Raw genomic sequence first — 17790 nt, 5'->3', positions numbered from 1 at the left:
GCCCTAAATTACTTAAATACTTAACAAGAGACAGATTAATTGAGTTAATCTTTTAGCTTTTGGCTAAACTGAGATGAGGCCAACAAATGTATCAGCATTTAATGGATAAATTTTGAATAAGTATGGGATTCAGTTAATATCTCAGCCCAATTATATTTTTTTTAGCCCAATCACTTTTAATATGCATATTGACATGGTCTTACTCCAATAAACATTAGGTTCTTTGAACAAATATGACTTAAAAATATTTTCAGTCCTCTAGTAGCAAAACTCATTGATCAGAGATGACTAAAATTTTTATCCTTTACAATTTATAATTTCCAACATTTTGATGTTTGAATATTCCAATAATATCTAAAAATTTCCAATATATAGTGTTCAACAAATGTGAAATACTAATAGGAAATCTTTAAAATTACAACTAACTCTCACTAGAATGTGAATGTATATAACAGAAGGAATAAAAGTAAATGGAAGTCTTCACTTGCTGAAATTCTTTTGTTAATGGCATCAGGAATGTTTTCTAAAACTATTTAAATAACAGACACAAGATGATAAGAATATTTTAGCAATACTTGACACCGTTAGTTGCATATCTGTTTCAATTTACTGGCAAAAATAGTATCAACTGAAATACTATAGAGTTGCAGCAGTATTTCTCAACTTAAATTAAATGCACCTATAGTATCTAATGAATTCAATACAGAAAGGTTATCACATAGGTACCGCACCCTTGCACAACTCAAATAAAAAACATTTTTAATTCTTGGTTGTGTTTTATTAGACTCTCTCTGTCCTTCATAGCAAGCTGGAGAGAGGTTTTTCTGCTGGCTATAAAAGAAGTGAGCTGCTGCCCAGCCTGTGTGGCTCAATGGTTAAGTGTCGACCCATGAACCAGGTCATGGTTCTATTCCCGGTCAGGGCACATGCCTGGGTTGGGGGCTCGATCCTCAGTATGAGGTGTGCAGGAGGCAGCTGAGTGATGATTCTCTCTCATTATTGATGTTTCTATCTCTCTCTCTCTTCCTCTCTCTCTGAAATCAATAAAAACTTACATATTTTTAAAAGAAGTGAGCTGCCATATTGTGCCAGGGCTGCGTGATGAAGATCTGAGGGCGACCTCTAGAATCTGAGAGGGGTCCCCCGCAGACAGCCAGCTAGAAAATGGGACCTCAGTCCTATAACTGCAAGAACACAATCCTGCCAACAACCAGTGGGCGTGGAGGAGGAGCCAACCTCAGGTAAGACCACAGCCCAGCCAGCACCTTGATTTCAGCCTGGGAAGACCCCAAGCAGAGGATGAACTAACCAGACAGTTGACCCCAGACACTGTGAGAGAGTGAATGGCTGTTGTTTTAGGTCACTACATTTATGGTAATTTGTCATGCAGTATTGAAAACTAATACACAGGCCTTGAGGGGTGGGGAGTCAGCTTTTAGGAATGACCTGAGTGCTTAAATTGGCTGCTAAGACCAAGAAGAAGAAGAAGGTAGGAAACCAGGACTGTGCAATGCACCTGCACCCCGGAGTTCCCTGCAAGGTGGAGAGTCTGCTCCCCATCCACAGACGGGAAAATGAGGCGCAGGGAGGCGGGGCTGGCCCTAAGGGACACAAGCAAGAAGAGCAAGGCTGGGAGCTGAACCAGAGAACTCCCCACTGCCTCTGGGTGTGTGCCTGTTTGGGGTGTATCGGCAGATAAAGCGTTCGAGGTGTGTGGGCAAGGTGATAGAGCTGGCATGGAAGGACCTGGAGGGGCCCACTAGGAGTTGAGTAAAACGACTGTTTCCAGACCAAAAAAAAAAAAAAATTTAACACAAATATATATTATTATTCTTTAGTGTGGCAATTAAATATTTCAAATGCTTGTTTCTTTTATTTTCATAATAGCCCTTTCTTCGCCTTTTTCCTTTTCATAAAAGTGTTATGACACACACAGCAACAATGACAAAGAAATCGAACCTATGCTTCCTCTGAGCTGTAAATTTCCAAAATTTCACATTTATGTTTCTTTTATGTATTTTACTGACTAGTTGTCTCTTTAGATATCATGTACCCCATAACTGCCAGTTTTAAATACCAATTCTAAACAAAAGTGACTTGACAGATTCGTTTTACTCTCTAGGCCAGTTTTTCTTCAAGGGAGGTGCTGAATTATTTTAGGATCTTTCATTGTCTAAATAAATTTTATTTCAGTGACCAAAAGATAGGAAACTAGAATAAGGGATGCAAGGAAATAAGAAAACTTAAAAGTTACAATGAATACTTCAAAGAAAAAAAAAGAAATAGCAATTTTAGCATCTTGAAAACAGAAGATCAACAATAATAACTACAGCCAAACCGGTTTGGCTCAGTGGATAGAGCATCGGCCTGCAGACTGAAAGTTCCCAGGTTCGATTCCGGTCAAGGGCATGTACCTTGGTTGCGGGCACATCCCCAGTGGGAGGTGTGCAGGGGGCAGCTGGTCGATGTTTCTCTCTCATCGATGTTTCTAACTCTCTATCCCTCTCCCTTCCTCTCTGTAGAAAATCAATAAAATATATTTAAAAAAAACCAAAACAATAATAACTACAGGGCAGGGAAGGCTGGGGGAAGGTCAATGGGGGGAAAAAAGGAGACATATATACTACTATTTGTAATACTTCAAACAATAAAATAAAATTAAAAAAATAATATCTACAATTTATTAAATGTTTCCTATATGCCAGGCATTGTGTTAAACTTCTTACATAAATAACCTCATTTTATTCTTCACAAAAACCCCTCTGAGGTAAAAAGCAATATTACCTATTCCAATATCACCCAGCCAACAAGACACAGTGCTAGGAACAGAATGTACATACTTCTACGTGTCTCTAAAACTTATCTCCTGACCACCATACATACTGCCTTCTATACAACATGTATTGGAGACCAAGTTTGGTAATGTAATGTAATTGCTCTGAGTGACGTGGAAGGTAGCGAATAAGAGCTTACCACTTTACAAATCAAAATGTAAGCAGGAAAGAAAATTGGGAAGGTAATGGACAAAACTCTCTAAACGAGTTCCCAAATCTAGCACTTGTCTGGCATCTTGGGCAACAATATCTGCTTCAGACAAAGTAAAAAAATTAGTCTGTGAGGAGGCGATAAAGCCATGAAAAAAAGCTATCGGTGTTGAAGTTGTGCAGCCATTGATCAGGAAAATGTATGAATCATTTGCATAAGTCATAAAAGTCACATTATGTATTGCTGCAATACCTGACTTTCTTGATAAATTCTATTAATAGGGTTGATCTTTGAACTATAATATTGCTGACTACTTTCTAGACCCATTTCTTAGAGATGATTTCAAAGTTTAAGAATTTGAAACATGAGTGCATATAGAGGATCTGAAATTTTTTTGGTGTGAGCAACAAATGTAACACACTGGACATGCCAGGCCACTTTACTATTGGTAGAGCACAGTCATAGTTACCGTCTTCTTTTCTACCCAGGTGACTTTTCTTCCCTGTTTTCTTGTGAGGACTCCATTTACTGTGGTTCAGATGGGGCTCATTCCATACTTCCTCTCCACCATACTAGTACACACACTTCCACGTATACCACCACCACCACCATCACCTTAGGAGTAAACAGATGGTGGCAAAGTATCTAGCTAGGTCTTTGCCACCATTTGAAGAAAGTCTGTAAGAGAATAAAGCCAACAACAGGGAGAAGAAAATGCTGAGTGGGAGTGTGGCAACATTCCAATGACATCATTTGAAACTGAATCTAGCTGTAGGTGAAGTGGAAACAATCTTGCATTTCCCAGTTACACAGCCAAGAGAAGCCCTTTGTGTCTAAACTAGTTTAAGTTGGGCTTCTCCCACTTGCAAACAAAAGAAAACCTTGAACGTACGTACACTATCACTATAAACACAGTGATACCAAGACATCACTAAAATCTCAGGTCCTTGCACATCAGGAGTACGTAAGCTCTGGCAAATGTATCACAGCCTTTGCTTAGGTAGAATGAAGCACAACCCCATCACATTGGCCCTAATTTTTAAAATTTTGCTTTCATTTCTATTATTTTGAAATGTATCATGCATACAGAAGGCTACAAAATGCATCTGCACAATTTAGAGAATACTAATATAAGGAACATCAGATATCAGCCCCCACGTAGAAATAGAAAATCATAGTGTGCTGGCTTCGGTGGCACATATATTAAAATGGAAACAATACAAAGAAGATTAGCATGGTCCCCGGGCAAGGATGACACGCAAATTCGTGAAGTGTTCCATATTTAAAAAAGAAAGAAAAAAATCATAGGTACTTTAGAAGCCCACTTCGTGCTCTTTCCACATCACCTGAGAGGTAACCACTATATATTCTTTGGGTAACTACTATACATAGGGTGGGAAAAGGTAGGTTTACATACACATAAGGTGGGGCAAAGTTGCTAGCATTTTTAATGCATTGTTGGATTTTTTTTTTTTTTAGTTTTCTCTTGTGTTGTTGGATTTGATTTACTAATGTTTCATTTAGAATATCCATGTCTCATTTCATGAATGAAAGTAGCCAGTAATTTTCCTTTTCTGTACTTCCCTTTTCTGGTTTTGGTTCTCAAGGTCACATTCATCTGATTAAATATTACTCTATGGAATGGTACATCTAGAAACTATATCAGCTCTTGAGTCACCCAAATAATAGAATAGGAAATTAAGTTATACTACATAGCTCCAAGCATGCATTCAATCCACTTCCATGAATATACTTAAAAACTGTGCAGGGTGCCATTTATCTATAGAAGAGGAATATATAAATTTGTAGATAAAAATGTTATTCCTCTGTAAATGGACATTTCTGAATTATGTCATAAATAAACCAGTTAAAGAGGCAGATATATTCAAAGTAAATGCTTTGACGTACACTATCATTCTTCATTATATTAATTATGTTATATTAATTAATTATATTAATCTTCTTGCACTCCTACAGAGAATATTTTTCTGGCTGCGTACTGTATAGAGCAGTGTAGTAAAAGGAAAACAGTAGTCCACCACTACCCAGCAGACTTAACTCTCATTCCAGCTCTGCTACTCTCTAAGTTGCCTCAGTTATAAAATGGAGATAATATTCATTACAGTTCTTTTATTAAGGATAAAATGAAATGACCTGTATGAAAATCAATTTACATAAATGTACTACTTGAACTATGATGTATCATTATTCTTTTTATAATCTGGTATTCTTGGTAACTCAAAATATAAGAATATATAATTTAACTTCTTTTTCAATTAAACATATTTTTGGATGAAAATCCAAAGTGGCTAAAATTAGTTATAGAGTTAATGTAAAAAGATAGAAAAATGGAAGTTTGCAGCCAAAAGATTGTTCTGTTCTCCTCAGACAGTAAGTGGAAATGGTATGTATTTATAGCACTCATAATTTAGACATGAAACTAAATAATCTTGTTTACCAAGCAATCAAAACAATATGAAAAACAAGGTGGGGGGAGGCAATAGAGACCTGCTTTTGAAGTGATATCCCACTTCTGATCTACACATGAACTTGGCTGTGATGTCAAAAATTTTTCAGCCTCGTTGGTGTGGCTCAGTGGTTCAGCATCGACCTATGAACCAGGAGATTGAGATTCTATTCCCCATCAGGGCACATGCCTGGGTTGTGGGCTGGATCCCCCGGGGGGGTGGGGAGGGATGCAGGAGGAAGCTGATGTTTCTCTCTCATCATTGATGTTTCTCTCTCTCCCTCTCTCTTCCTCTCTCTGAAATCAATACAAACATATTTTAAAAGCAATTTTTAAAAATATGGTAAGGAAGCTTTTATTCAAGAGGGACTACTCAGATGGAGGTTTTGCTGTAGGGGGCGAGAGAATGAGATCAACTCTGAATACAACAAGGATGAGTAGGGATTTATAGCCAAGTTGGAGAGCAGAGGTCAGTGGATGGAAAAATTACTTAGAGAAATTCTCGCTAACTCAACTCAACAAGCCAAGGATGGGTACAGGATTTCCCCCCCCCCTTCACTTATTGTTATATAATGTCTGGTCATCGGGATGTACACCTGTAACTAATATAATGATGTATGTCAACTATAATTGAAAAATTTTAAATGATTAAAAAAAAGATATCAAGGATGCAGGATGATGAATTTGATCTATGGAAGATGACCAGATATCAAGACTCAGCAGGATTCTAGCTAAAAGTGGACTAAGCAGTAGAGGACAGACCCCAAACTTGGGACCTAGTAGAGAAGAGGACTCAAGGAGCCCGACTCAGGTTTGGTCAAGGAGAAAGTCTGACTGAGGCTGTGATATCTGTCTCTTGACTTGATGGTTCAAACATCAGCTTCTCCTGTAGAAGATTTTTATGAGTTTACTTGAGCCAAACTGACAACAATTGCCAGGAAGCAAAATCTCAAACAGATTGAGAAAATGCTCCAGAGAATGGCAGTTTTGCAGTTTATTTTATACATTTCAATCCAAGGAGGAGATGTAGGGGTGGGTTACGTAAAATTCATTGGTGGTAGATTAGGGAGGCTAGGAAGCAAAGGAAGAAGGTATCTCAGATTGAATAAAGCAAGCATGTCAAACTTGCAGCCCTCTGGCCACATGCAGCCCACAACGAATATTTTTGAGGCCCAGTCAATATAACAATCTGTAAGAAACATTTTAATAAAAATTTTGTAACTTAATTTTTACAATATCCTGTTATACATAACTAGAGGCCTGGTGCACAAAATTTGTGCACTGGGGGCAGGGAGTGTCCCTCAGCCCAGCCTGCACCCTCTCCAATCTGGGACCCCTCTCACAATCCGGGACTGCTGGCTCCCAACCGCTCGCCTGCCTGCCTGTCTGATTGCCCCTAACTGCTTCTGCCTGCCAGCCTGATCACCCACTAACCACTCCCCTGCCAGCCTGATTGACGCCTAACTGCTCCCCTGCCGACCTAGTCCCACCCAACTGCCCTGCCCTGCGGGCCTGGTCACCCCCAACTGCCCTCCCCTGCTGGCCTGGTCACCCCTAACTGCCCTCCCTGCTGGCCTGATCACCCACAACCGCCCTCCCCTGCCGGCCATCTTGTGGCTGTGGGCGCCACCATCTTTGAGGGAGGGGCAGTCAATTAGCATATTCCCTCTTTATTAGATAGGATTATTAATAACAAACTACAATGTTCACTAATGACTGATTACTATAATCATGTTGCATTCATTTCCCTTACACGCAGGCACATCATTTCTCTCCACTAATACTAGCAGCAAATATTTTGGCAGCTGATTGCCACATCATTAGTCTTGTACTGACTTGTTTGGTGTGCACAACAGGAAATATTTTGCTTTCGGAGAAGAAGAAAAATAGGTTTATTTGCGTTATGCTTATTAATATGTGCAGTTAGTCAGTGTCTGGTAAGTTAATGTTTAAGAAAAAATATTAATTTTTATTAAAATGTCTATTATTTTATGTTAATGATTACTCATTTATTTCAGCTCTTTGTATTCAGCATGTCTCTATTGAAATAATCCTATATTTCTATGAAAATTGAAGCTTTTGTTTTTTTGCAGCCCACATAAACTTAAGCCTTGTTTATTTGGCCCGTGTTAGCCTTTGAGTTTGAATATGCTTGGAATAAAGAGTAAAATGGAGAGACACGTACTTGTTTTACATTAGTGGTAGAGGATAGTCAACAATGAACATTTACAGAATATAGAAACGGTATGCAGGCAACGAGATAACAATGAAGGGCTTGAGCTCTGAGTCTAGTGCTCCATTAGGAGATTGTGCTCTGAGGTGTCTGGAAAAGGAGACTACTCTAGCATTCCAAAGGTATGTTATCTTCGATGCAAAAATACATAGACAGGATCAATTTAGGTAAAGATTAACCTTTATCAAGGAAGATAGTGGCCTACAATCTGACTACCCGCCAGGACTCACTTTTAGTTAGAAGTTTTAAGTTCAGACCATCCTGAATGGTTGCTTTAGGTCCCTACATTTATAAGGCTGCCATGCAGGCCTCCCCTGGGCTTGTCAGGTTTAGTATGTAGCCCCTTTTTTGATCCACACTAGCCTCACGTTGAGAAAAATCTAAAGTTGCTTCATGTCAACACTCCTTATTACCCTTGTTGCTGTTTACCTTTAAGCAACAATTTTAGTATCTGGTAACCACTCCTATTCTTAGTGACTATCCAAGGGCATTAAATAGATAAGAACAGTTCTGAAAACAATAAATGGCTATGCTTCAAATAAATTTTTAAATACTGGAATCTGTCCTGTATATACTGGATGTGGGTGTGTCAGAGTTAATAACTATGTCTTGGTGTTGAAATGAAACTCAGGTTTGGGCTTACATTCAAAGAATACTAACCCTTCCACTCCTCAATAGGAATCTGAATGTAAAGTAATGCCTCCTTATTTGACAATATTGAACTTTACCTGAAGGTTAAGAAGTCCACGCACCCATTTGTGAAAATAGCTTACTGCAAGGAACCACTCTTCCCAGTATGAGTTAGATAACATTCTTGGCTTGTGTACCTATGACAAAGCCAGACACAGACGCTCCAATTTCCATTCTTTATCTCATAAATTACTGGCTGAATTGCTTTGTCTGCACTGATGAATAGAAATAAAATGATATTAATCAAACTTTAGTTAAGCCTCTTTCCTCCCCATGACTCTGACCTTTGGCCCACCCTGAGCCAGCACAGCCACTCCTTTAGGGCAGTTGCCTGAAAAGAAGCTGGCCTCAGGATAAACATTCTCTTATCTACCATCTTATCACATCACCCTTTCATCCCAAGTCCCCAACCTGGTTCTTTCTGGTTTCCTTCACTCTTCCCTATAGAAGAATACCTTTTCTGCCCTAGCTGGTTTGGCTCACTGGATAGAGCGTCAGTTCTTAGACTGAAGGGTCCTGGATTCCATTCCAGTCAAGGGCATGTATCTCGGTGGCAGACTTGATCCCAGGCCCTGGTCAGGGTGCAGAAATCAATGTGACACATGGATGTTTCTTTCTGTTTCTCCCCCTCCCTTCAACTCTCTAAAAATCAATGGGAAAAATATCCTCAAGTGAGGATTAACAACAACAAAAAAGGTTAAGAAATACCTTTTTGGGTAATGGGACCAAGATGGCGGCATAGGTAAACACCGGAGATTGCTGCCTCACACAACCACTTCAAAAATACAACTAAAAGACGGAACGGACATCACCCAGAACCACAGGAAGGCTGGCTGAGGGGAAATTCTACAACTAGAAGGAAAGAGAAAAGCATACCGAGACTCAGAGGAGGCGCAGTGCAGAAAATACAAAGGTGCGGAGGTGCGTGCGGAGCGGGCTGGTGGCTGAGGGCGCGGTTGTCTGTTTCAATCGGGAGGGAGTCTCAGGCTCTGAGCTCCACTACCGGGCGAGTCTCTGGGGACCCAGACTCAAACGGGAGAAGCGGGACTGTCTGGCATTGGTCGGAACTCGAGGGCAGCTTTCTCTCCGAGGTTTGCAGCAGTTGCTGGGACTCTGAGAGGCAGAGCCTCTGGGGACAGGACTGAGAGCAGCCATAACTGCTCACTCCGCCCGCCCTGTTGATCCCCTGGGACCCACCCTGCCCAAGCCTTGCACAGAGGCATTTGCGGGATAGCCTTAGGCAAAGGCTAGATTAGCACCTCCCTAGAGGACAGAAGTTCTTCCACTGCAGACACAGCTGAATCTCACAGCCAGTTGGCCTGGAGGTCAAATCCCCCCCCAGTATTACCTATAACAATCAAGGCTTAACTACAACAAGACTGCGCACAAGACCACAAGGGGGTGCACCAAGAAAGCATAAAAAATACTGAGACAAAGAAACAGGACACAACTGACAGAAATGGAGGATATAGAGTTCAAAACCACACTTTTAAGGTCTCTCAAGAACTGTCTAGAAGCCGCCGATAAACTTAGTAAGGCCCTCGAAAAGACTGGTGAGACCGCCGATAAGTATAGTGAGATCCTCAAGAAATCTAATGAGACCCTCGATGTTGTGATAAAGAACCAACTAGAAATTAAGCATACACTGACTGAAATAAAGAATATTATACAGACTCCCAACAGCAGACCAGAGGAGCACAAGAATCAAGTCAAAGATTTGAAATGTGAAGAAGCAAAAAACATCCAACCGGAAAAGCAAAATGAAAAAAGAATCCGAAAATACGAAGATAGTGTAAGGAGCCTCTGGGACAGCTTCAAGCGTACCAACATCCGAATTATAGGGGTGCCAGAAGATGAGAGAGAGCAAGATATTGAAAACCTATTTGAAGAAATAATGACAGAAAACTTCCCCTACCTGGTGAAAGAAATAGACTTACAAGTCTAGGAAGCGCAGAGAACCCCAAACAAAAGAGGACCACACCAAGACACATCATAATTAAAATGCCAAGAGCAAAAGACAAAGAGAGAATCTTAAAAGCAGCAAGAGAAAGAAACTCAATTACCTACAAGGGAGTACCCATACGACTGTCAGCTGATTTCTCAACAGAAACTTTGCAAGCCAGAAGGGAGTGGCAAGAAATATTCAAAGTGATGAATACCAAGAACCTACAACCAAGACTACTTTATCCAGCAAAGCTATCATTCAGAAGTGAAGGTCAGATAAAGAGCTTCACAGATAAGGAAAAGCTAAAGGAGTTCATCACCACCAAACCAGTATTATATGAAATGCTGAAAGGTATCCTTTAAGAAGAGGAAGAAGAAGAAAAAGGTAAAGATACAAATTATGAACAACAAATACACATCTATCAACAAGTGAATCTAAGAATCAAGTGAATAAATAATCTGATGAACAGAATGAACTGGTGATTATAATAGAATCAGGGACATAGAAAGGGAATGGACTGACTATTCTTGGCGGGGAAAGGGGTGTGGGAGATGTGGGAAGAGACTGGACAATAATCGTGCACCTATGGATGAGGACAGTGGGTGGGGAGTGAGGGTGGAGGGTGGGGTGGGAACTGGGAGGAGGGGAGTTATGGGGGGAAAAAAGAGGAACAAATGTAATAATCTGAACAATAAAGATTTAATTAAAAAAAAAAAGAAATACCTTTTTGTCCAACTCTTGATGCTCACATGTCTTATGTTCCCAGGGTTCTCCCTATTGCGACAGTTTCCTCCACCTTCACCTGGGTAATCCTTTCAGATTTGTTTTTTATTTGACATAGTCTATCTTTAAGTATGACATTTATTTCTTTAAAAATGTTTTTATTGATTTCAGAGAGGAAGGGGAGGGAGAGAGAGATAACATCAATGCTGAGAGAGAATCATTGATTGGCTGCTTCCTGCACATTCCCCACCCAGAGATTGAGCCCACAACCCGGGCATGTGCCCTGACTGGGAATCAAACTGTGACCTCCTGGTTCATAGGTCGATGCTCAACCACTGAGCCACTCCATCTGGGTGAATATGACATTTCTTAAACTGATTTCACATTGTTTCATTCTAACTGAATATCTTAATCTGCCACCTTCTTTCCATTGCCACTACTCTCATTCAGGCCCTCATTAAACTCATCTTTGCCCATTATTAACTAGTCTCCTCAGCCTCCAATTTCATTTAATTTTTCACGTTGCTAGCAAATGAATCTTCCTAAAGATTATTATTCCAATCTCAGCATTCTTTTGCACTCTTATTGCTTTTTTTTTTTGCTCAAAGAATTAAGTCCAAATTCCCTTGCATAGATTTTGTCTTTTCATTAAGGTATAACCACATCTCTTCTTCCTCCCAGGAACTCTTTCAACTGTCTCTAAGAACCTGTTTTCCTTTTTCTAGTCTCATCATGTTTATCTGTGAGAAATGCTCACCTGTCCGAATTCAAATAACGGACTTGGCAACGTGAAGTATGGCGAAAACGAGACCTTTAATGTGGTCTTGCAAGATCAGGTGTCTGGTTGAGCAGGTACACCTGGAGTGGGGATCACAGGCAATTTATCCCTAGTGTGCAAGGGTCCCTCCCCTGGTTCTTCACTGGGTGAGTACTATGGGGTTAACAGTTTTCCCCGTAGGTCGCCTAGGTCTTACAGTATTGTCTCCTATTGGGTTATTTAAAAAAATGGACTGAGGCCTTTTCTTGTTGTCTCCACTTCCCTTTGTCTAGTTGTGGTGGGAGGATCTTCCTGGAAAATGTGCTGCTGGTCACATACACAGTTCTTTGTTCTTATCGCCTTTCCCCTCCTCCTCATATCCTATCTGCCCTGAGAAAATTCAGTAACCAACTGGCAACATGCTGTTAGTATTCTCCACTAAAAGTTGACTATGTTGAAGATGGATCACAGAGGCCTATTTCCTACATACCCATTTTCTTTTCTTTCTTTTTTAAAAAAAATATATTTTCATTGATTTCAGAGAGGAAGGGAGAGGGAGAGAGAAATAGAAACATCAATGATGAGAGAGAATCACTGATTGGCTGCCTCCTGAACACCCCCCACTGGGGATGTGCCCACAATCAAGGTACATGCCCTTGACTGGAATCAAACCTGGGACCCTTCAGTCCGCAGGCCGACGCTCTATCCACTGAGCCAAACCAGTTAGGGCTCATTTTCTTTTCTTGTGCATCAAATGTTTTTCTTCCAAAATTCCTTACTCTGAATTTCTATCCAACACAAATGTTATTCCTTCCCCGTTTGGGAATTGATCTCTTCCATTATTCTTCTTGGACATTGTGTTTGTACCTCCATTAAAACATTTAACACAGTTGCCCTAACCGGTTTGGCTCAGTGGATAGAGCATGGGCCTGCAGACTGAAAGGTCCCAGGTTTGATTCCGGTCAAGGGCATGTACCTCAGTTGCAGGCACATCCCCAGCAGCTGATCGATGTTTCTGACTCTCTATCCCTCTCCCTTCCTCTCTGTAAAAAAATCAATAAAATCTATTTACAAAAACAACAACACATTTAATGTAGTTGTCTTTTATTACAGGAACTTGAGTACATTTTTGTTTTTAACCTTTCATTGCAGATTATAAGCTTCTTAAGGGCAAGACAGTGCCTTATTCCTCTGGGTATCTTCTCTAGCCCTAAGCCTAATTAATGCCTTGCATTTGGAAAGCTATTGATATTTATTCTTTTACTTAAAATGAACTGAAACCTATTCTATTTCCTTTGTGGTTCCATGTTACATTTTGTATAATGTATATTTATTATACCTTTTGTTGTTGTTGATCCTCACCTACGGATATTTTTCCTTTTTTTTTTTAATATTTTTATTGATTTTAGAGAAGAAGGCAGAGGGAGAGAGATAGAAACATCAATGATATGTTAGTTTTCCCAAGTCCAGGGTTTCACTACAATCTGCTTATAGGCACTGCTTCTCAGTTTGACAAACCCTCTACAGAGCACAGCCAACCAGCTGCATGGCCTTTGCTCTTCAGATGCTCATAGGCTGTGATCTCACTCCAGCTCGCACGGCTTTGGCCCTTCACCGAGGCTGCTCTAGACCAGGCCAGCAGTCTTCCCACATTGTCCTACCTATTCTGTTCCATCCTGTGCTCCACAGCTTTTCACCAGGGGCCACACATGCTCTCACGGCCCTAAATGGTCCCACCTCAGCAGTTCCTAATCTCACTTCTAATGTTCGCATATCTGAAAGAATCCCCAATGGTTTCCCCTACAGGAGACCTTCAATAAAACACTGTAATGGAGGTTTTAAGATTTGTTATGTTGCCATTTATTCACTGAAATTTTACCCAAGAAAAAAAATTTTTCCCCACAGAGCTAACCGAAAGCAGCTAATATTATCTTTCCATCTCTCCTGCTGGAAACTTGGTCCTGGGATACTGCAAGCCCATGACGTGTCCTTCACATCCTGAAACGGTGCAAGCTGACAAAACAGAAAATGAGATAAGAGCACACATTATGTTCCCTGAAATATTACTCGCAACCCTTTTTTAAAAAAATAAAAACTTACTTATAATTTTTTTTAAAAAGAAACATCAATGATAAGAGAGAATCATTGATTGGCTGCCTCCCGCACGTCCCCCAATGGGGATTGAGCCCACAACTGGGGCATGGGCCCCTCAGTCCACAGGGGACACTCTATCCACTGCACCAAACCAGCCAGGACTTTTTTTTTTTTTGAGAGAGTGGAAGGAAGGGAAAGAAACAGAGAGGGAGAGAGAGAGAAATGTGGATGTGTGAGAGACACATCGATTGGTTGCCTCCCACACACACCCCAACCAGGGCCAGGGACTGAGCCTACGTGCCCTTGACCCTTTACTCTGCAGGACTATGTTCTATCCACTGAGCCAAACTGACTAGGGCTGTTTTTTATATCTTAACTAGAGGCCTGGTGCTTGGATTCGTGCACCAGTGGGGTCCCTTGGCCTGGCCTGTGCCCTCTCATAATCCAGGGCCCCCCAGGGGATGCCAGACTGCTGGTTTCAGCCTGATCCCCACAGGCCAGGCTGAGGGACCCCACCAGTGCACCAACCTGTGCACCGGGCCTCTAGTACACATATAAGATCTTTGGTTAATCTCTTCCCTCCCTCCCCCCTTCCCTCTGAGATTCATCAGTCTGTTCCATGTTTCCATGCTTGTGCGATAAGCATCTGTCCCCTGGTGGTCAGTGCGCATCATAGCTACTGGTCTAACGGTCGCTTAGGCGCATATATATATATATACTAGAGGCCCAGTGCACAAAATTCGTGCATGGGGAAGGGTCCCTAGGGCCTGGCTGGCGATCAGGGCCTATTTGTGGGGCTACCGGGTGGGGTGATTTAGGGGCCCCCCTGCTGGCACCCGCCTTGGCTGGCCTGGGGGCCTGGCTGTGTGCTGGGGGCAGCTCCTGAGTTGAGTGCCTGCCCCCTGGTGGTTCAGTGCGTGTCATAGCAACTAGTCATTCAATTTGCATATTAGGCTTTTATTTATATAGGATATATATATGTATATGTATATATATATGTGTACACACACACACACATATATATATATATATATATAGAGAGAGAGAGAGAGAGAAAGAGAGAGAGAGATGATCTACTTAATATAGTGCAAGAGTTCAAGACTCAGAGAAGGCAACTGAATGTTGTTACTATAAGGCAGAAAATGGAATTTCCTAAATAATGATGATAATAAGAAAATAGCAAAGCTTGAGCCAGTGGTTTTAAGAGTTCTTGGGAGGCAATGAAGCATAATGTGTTAAGAGTGTAGGCTCTGTTTTCAGATATCTGAAACCAAGCTCTACTACTTACTAGCTCTGTGAGCTTGAGTGTAGAGGGCCGCCTGGGAGGCACCTAGGCATTTTCTTATAATTATTGTCAGCTGAACTCAGAGCATAGGCAGAGCCACGCCCTGGGAACATGCTTCCCCAATAAGGCTGGACATGTTAATCAGGCAGGGGCGGAACTAGATATGTAAATCTAGGCCTTTAAAATAAACCTGCTGTGTGGCTCAGGCCGCTTCTGCCGCCTCTCTATCAGAGAGGATGGCGCCCACCTGGCCCCAGCTTAAAATCTATTTCTGTATCTTGGTCTTTCTTTAATTTCTTAATCCCCAGCTCCTCCGCTCAAGAACCTGTCGTTTTCCCGTGCGGGTCGCGGGAAACAGAAACAGCCCACCACATTTGGCGCGCCGAACAGGGATTGAGTAAGGAGGCAAGAGAAGAAAGCGAGGGGGTCGCTCCTAGAAGTGTGTGCACACGACAGATTGAAGGTAAGGAGTGTATTGTGTGAATTGAATCAACCGGGTGTAAAATATGGGTAATTCAGAGTCTCGGGAAAGAGATCTCTACTCTCAAATACTTATAAGTATGCTTTAAACTATGCTCTGTTAATTGTAGTCAAATTCTTTATTTCTTTCTTAAGCTTTGTTGATGAAACCTGGGAAAAGGTTAGAAAGCAGTTGTGTGACCAATACTCAGCAAAAAGTCCAGAGAAAATTTCTATTTTAATTGGTGATGGCCTTGATTCAGCACAGGAGAGTTTAAGAATGTCTAAGTGGGGTGCTGCCACGGCCTTACAGCCTGGAGTGGAAGGGTGCGAGTCTCTAAGAATACCATCTGCACCTCCTCTGCCTCCATGTGTAAACTACTTGTAACCAAGTAGAAAAGGATTAAAGGAATTTCTCAGCAACTGCCAATGATTCTTCTTAAAAAATCTTTTCTTTCCTTGAAAAATAAAAATAAATAAAAATTGAAAAATAAATAAAATAAAAAGAGTAAATGCCAGACCATTACTGAATCTTCCCCCTAAGAAACAAGGAGGTGGGGGAAGCCACGTGGCCATCCAATATGGACGCCACTCCCCAAGAAAGCCACTTCTTCGCCTCATCTTCGCCATCTTTATCCTTTTTTCCAGCTAATGACTTAAAGCTTTTACAAATTCATAAATGCATCTGGGATTTCTGTGCACATGTAAAGGGAAAAGGCCAGTTTAAAAACGAGTGCGCATAGTTTTGAGCTGAACTTGACGTTTTGCTGTGTACAGAATAAAAACCCGAGACTGTTTTGGCCTTAAAAATGGCGGAGATGAACCTGAGAAAGAAATACAGGCGGTTTCCCAAGGTGATTCCAGCCCTGAGGCAAATACCACCAGGAAGTTGATAGTCAAGTTTACATGTGAATAACTATGGGTGAACTGCTAATATTTGACTTGTAAGCTCTGAAAGTTTAAAGTGCAAATTGAGTCGGGAGAAATTAATTAAATATCTAAAGTATAACTTGTTTTTGAAAATAAAATGTGTTTTCTCTTAAATAATTAGGAATTCAAAATATGTTACTTCTTGGTCTGATTTTAAAAATAGGATTAACTTTATGATCTCAACTGAAAATTTTTTAATACAAAAACCAGTTTAAATTTGATTGATATTCTTTAAGATAATTATAAAAGGTATAAACAGCTAATGAGATTTCTGTTTGTCTACAATATAATGTTGGTCATCTATCTTTTAGGGATGTTGGTTTGCTCTGTCAAAGAACAGCGTAGACAGCCACCATTTTGGGCTGCGTGACTTGGCAACCGCCATGTCAGCCACATGGCTTGCCGCTCCCCTGGGGGCCGCCATCTTGAAACAGCAAAGGCCCCTCCCTCTGATTTAGTCAATCACAGAAAGAGTGTCTGCTCACTGAGGCAGGATGGAATTTCAGGGGTGGAGCTTTAAGGCAGTGTTTTACTACAAAAATGCGAATGAGGCATAAAGTATGCTTGCCTCTCAGATTTATTTAATACTATTTTTAAGAAGATATTTTTAATGCTTAATAAAGTTAGCAATCACGGTCTTAATATAATTTAAGTGATATGATAGACCAATGCTTTGAGCAGTTGGCTTTATAAGGGTCGACAATAGAGCTTGTATTCCTCTAAAAGGCTAAATCATTTTTCTAATCTCTTAAATCTAGAAAACCCTACTTTCCTTAAACTAAGGACAATTAAAGGTTATATGTTCCCTCCCTAAACAAAAGTTAAATAGCTTATGTCAAAGTATTTAAAAGGGACTGATAGCAGTAATCCAATTTCTGTGATCCCAACCGAAATTTTAAAACCAGTTTAAATTTAATTGATATCTCCTAATAGTTATAAGAAGTATATAATTTTTAAATCATATATATATATATTTGATGGTCTTTCAAGTTGGATTTCAAAACTATAACCAAGGAATGACTGAGAAATTTCACGGGCCCTGAAATGTTTCAAAAGTTTATTCTCTCTTTTCAAGGGATTATTAATTTAACCCAATTTAATATAGTTGAAATGACATGGAAAACTTTATCAAATAAAATTAATAAATATATATTTTAAGTTTTTGCCTCTGAGAAAGGGCAAACCAGTTATTTTGTTTATATTTCTTAAAATACAGCAATAG

General features: G+C 40.5%; 1 long non-coding RNA gene and 1 other non-coding gene across 4 annotated transcripts in view; one reads left to right on the top strand and one right to left on the bottom strand.

The window, feature by feature from the left end:
* The first annotated feature begins 4164 nt into the window (after positions 1-4164).
* LOC111823197 lies at positions 4165-4271 on the top strand. Its single transcript, XR_002826206.1, has one exon. It is a non-coding gene; the product is annotated as a U6 spliceosomal RNA (small nuclear RNA).
* Positions 4272-13632: 9361 nt separating this feature from the next.
* LOC111823194 overlaps positions 13633-17790 on the bottom strand; it is a 13445-nt gene continuing 9287 nt past the window's right edge. For all 3 annotated transcript variants that reach the window (XR_002826202.1, XR_002826201.1, XR_002826203.1), the window contains one exon: positions 13633-13813. This is a non-coding gene — a long non-coding RNA (uncharacterized LOC111823194). The remainder of the gene's footprint in view (positions 13814-17790) is intronic.

This window comes from Myotis lucifugus, unplaced genomic scaffold (assembly GCF_000147115.1).
Source record: "Myotis lucifugus unplaced genomic scaffold, Myoluc2.0 scaffold_419, whole genome shotgun sequence".
Lineage (NCBI taxonomy): Eukaryota > Metazoa > Chordata > Mammalia > Chiroptera > Vespertilionidae > Myotis > Myotis lucifugus.
Note: the sequence above shows the minus strand (reverse complement) of the source record. Positions and strands in the feature narration are given on the sequence as shown.